The sequence below is a fragment of the Tachysurus fulvidraco genome, chromosome 7, assembly GCF_022655615.1.
Source record: "Tachysurus fulvidraco isolate hzauxx_2018 chromosome 7, HZAU_PFXX_2.0, whole genome shotgun sequence".
NCBI classification, from domain to species: Eukaryota; Metazoa; Chordata; class Actinopteri; order Siluriformes; family Bagridae; genus Tachysurus; species Tachysurus fulvidraco.
In genome coordinates this window covers 16,341,189-16,345,066 of record NC_062524.1, presented here as the reverse complement: position 1 = coordinate 16,345,066, position 3,878 = coordinate 16,341,189, and positions in this window count along the sequence as shown.

Genomic DNA, 3,878 nt, shown 5'->3' with positions numbered 1-3,878 from the left:
TTACACACCCATCAGATATGATTTAATCCCTCGTCACTACACACTCACTGAATGCTGAGAGAAAAGAAACAGATTCTGTGTTCAGGGAAAACATCAGTGAGGAGAGAGACATGGGGGGGGGAGGCCTTCCAGACAAGGATTATTACAGTAGCTCGAGCTAACTAACGCTAATGTAGTAGATATTTATAATTAATTACACTACATCACCACATCCTTCTGTAAAAAAAGGTGTCATTTTCGACAAGTTTCCACAAGAAACATTTTTAAAATACATTTTCTTTTTTCCATCAAAGTGAATTTTGTTTACATTTTTGTTTAATATATATATATTTTTTTTTTAAAAGTGATTTTGTTCCCTTTGTTAATGTTGTAACTTACACGTTGTCATTTTTTATACAAGCTCGTGCTGCTGTCTGTCAGCGGCGTTGTATCCTGTAGATTACAGTTTGTTTCCTGTTGAATCCGAGTGGTTCTTTCACCTGATGATGGGAGTGACAGAGAATCAGGTATCATGTCCTCATGTTTACACTGTTATACTGATCCATCACTCGTGGTCTAAATCTCATTCCCTCTTCTTCTGTGGTTCTGTTTGTTTTCTTTTTTTTTTATTTCAATATTACAGTCTGGTGTGTGTGTGTGTGTGTGTGTGGGCCAGGTGTTTGTTCTGACATTGGGATGCATCATTGCTCTTTATACAGTGATGCCTCGAGATACGAGTGCATTGACATACGTATTTTTTGAGATACGAGCTGTGACTCGACCAAATTTTTGCCGTGAGATACGAGCAAATTTTTGAGATACGAGCATCTGAGCCGCCGCCGCCGAAACAAAGATCCCCAACAACCACGTGTTCTCTGTTTCCCCTGCCTCAGCTTCCTACGTCTCACTCGGTTAAAGCCGCCTTTCCACTGCACACGACAAACGACGGCCGATAAAACGGAAGTCATTCATTTCCTAGGTGCCGACCATCAGCGGATCCGTAATTTGCGGATCCGTATTTTTCGGATCCGTTTTGAGCGTTGGATCCGCTAAAAAATTTTGCGACTACACCGCATCCGATATGCTGAGAGGTTTTTATTAAAACGACCGGCAGATGTTAGTGAGGAAAGAGTGAAAAAAAGGCAAAAACAAGTGAAGAGAAAAGCGATGAAGAAAATTAAGCAAAATGAATGTAAAGAAAACAGAAATTGTATCAATTAAGTTCAGTTAAGAGAATTTCAGTTAGTGAAGTTTAGTTAAGTTCTATTTAAGTGTAAGTAGCATGAAGAGTGTACAGTAGCGAGTAAGTGAACGAAAGTGAAAGTGTACGTATGAGACAAAATTACGCCTGTTTACTCCTCCCTCAACCTCCGTGCGCATCTTCCATAAAGTAAAACCAGTTTATTTTTTTTAACATTCTCTTTTATTACTGTATGTTTTTATACAAAATTTGTCATTTATAAATACAGGTACTGTACATTTTTCATATTCAAAACACATAAACAAAACAACTGGAGTGGAATTTTGCGAGCTGGAACGGATTAATGGGATTTCAATGAATTTAAAACGGGAAAATTGTTTTGAGATACGAGCAAGGTCACGGAACGAATTAAACTCGTACCTCGAGGCATCACTGTACTTTAAAATAATTTTCTAGTCCACTCCATTATCAATATTTCAGTATGACACTATTTTTTGACTGTTGCTATGCTTACATCAGGGGGCGTTACCTCATTACAAACTATAGTATTAGTTTAATACTATAGTATAGTATAAATCTATAGTATTAGTTTATCTTTTGCCTGGGAAAACTGGTATATATTTTTCTAACGTTGACATTATATTCTTTACATTGGGTAAAAAATTATATTCCCTTGGTTGGAAAAACTAGGCTTGGGATGCAATATTCCATATTTTGGGAGGATTGGTACATATACTCTGGGATATAACGCTCTGTTTCAGGAAAACTAACGGATTTAATATATTCCTTAACCTGTGAGAACTGGAATGTACTATATTCCCTGTCTCAGGAAAATTAGGATATAGTATATTCCCTTTTCTGGGAACACTGGGATAAGTATCCTGGAGGTTTGAGGCAGCATCAGTATCATGCACCGTGTAGATTTAGGTCTAGTTTATGGTTCAGTTTTATTGACATCCCCGTAAAACAACACAAACACCTGCCAGCCAATCAGAAAAGAGTATTTACCATGATCGCTGTATGAATGCAAACCGAACAGATAATGTTACAGATCACCATACATGTATTATATCCTTGTGTGTGTGTGTATATATATATATATATATATATGTATATATATATATATATATATATATATATATATATATATATATATATATAATATATATACATATATATATATATATATATATACATATATATATATATATATATATATATATATATATATATATATATATATATATATGTATGTATGTTGCTGTACAGCGTTGTATAATAAATATTCACTTTTCATGGAGCAGTGATGCTCGTTGTACTCATTGCTCTCTGTCACCTTCAAACCAATGGGTTTCAAATGATCAGATATTTCCTCCTAAGCACACACATGCTCTTTAGTACCATATTCAGGATGACAGCAGTGTTAATCATTGATATAATCAACTTAGGAATAAATTAAATAAAACGTATCACTTTCGTTTGTCCTCAGTGAAACACTGGAGCAGCTTTATTGTCACCTATCTGGACCACCTTCACTGATAATTTTTTATATATATATATATATACAGTTTTATGCTAAAATGTGAAGTGAGCAGTGCTTTTGTGATCTGCTTGTTAATCCACGTGTTCAGCATGTGAAATAAAGTAAAGTTTTTTTATACTTTAACAAACAGAAACATTATTATAAAATTTCTGTTTAATAATAAACTTAATTATTAAAATATAAATTATAAAAAATAAATCCATGTTAAATATAAATCAGTCATTTGTCTCCCTCTAGTGGAGAAAAGCTGTAACTGCGGCGCGTCTTTATTACTGTGAACATTTGACTAATTTTCATTCTTCGACAGGAAAAAATATAATAGTGACAGTGTCTTTATAATGAAAATATTATTTCCATTATAAAATATTATAAAAAAAATATAAATTATATTATAAAAATGTTAGCATTAAATTCAACAGAATAAAATGTTTAAGGAATCAACATAAAGATGTTAAATGAACAACATTTATACATCTTCAGTTGCTGATTATGAGATTTTTCTGTGTAAATTTCCAAATGAAAATCAAGTGTGTATTTATATATGATGATGATCTCATAGCTTTATTACATTAAAGTCATATAGCTACAACATGAATCCTGATGCTTTCCTGTCCTGGTCTCAAATTTTCCATAAAGGAACAAATCAATGAAAATTCACAGAATTGAAAGGTTTTTTAATGCACGTGCTGGCAATAAAAAATCTCCATCTTAAACGCCATATCATGTCCAAGTACAATATTTTATTGTTACACGTATCAGTTTAATTCATCAGGAATCTTGCAGTGTAACTCCAAGGTGTTTAAAGCAAAATGTCCATCTACAGTGTAAATGTTTATTTGAGGATGAGTATTTCAGTAGGTTTCAGTATTTGTTTTTTCACTCTGCAGGGCAGGTAAAGAGAAGAAAACAAGCTTCAGCTAAAATCATAATTAAAACCTTTCTGGTGAACAAAAGTAGAAAATTTTGTTTGCGTTGTGTACATAATCATTATGTCTTTTGTAATAAAATTTACAATATCATTATTAACATTAGGGGGTCACGGTGGCTTAGTGGTTAGCACGTTTGCCTCACACCTCCAGGGTTGGGGGTTCGATTCCCGCCTCTACCTTGTGTGTGTGGAGTTTGCATTTTCTCCCCGTGCCTCAGGGGTTTCCT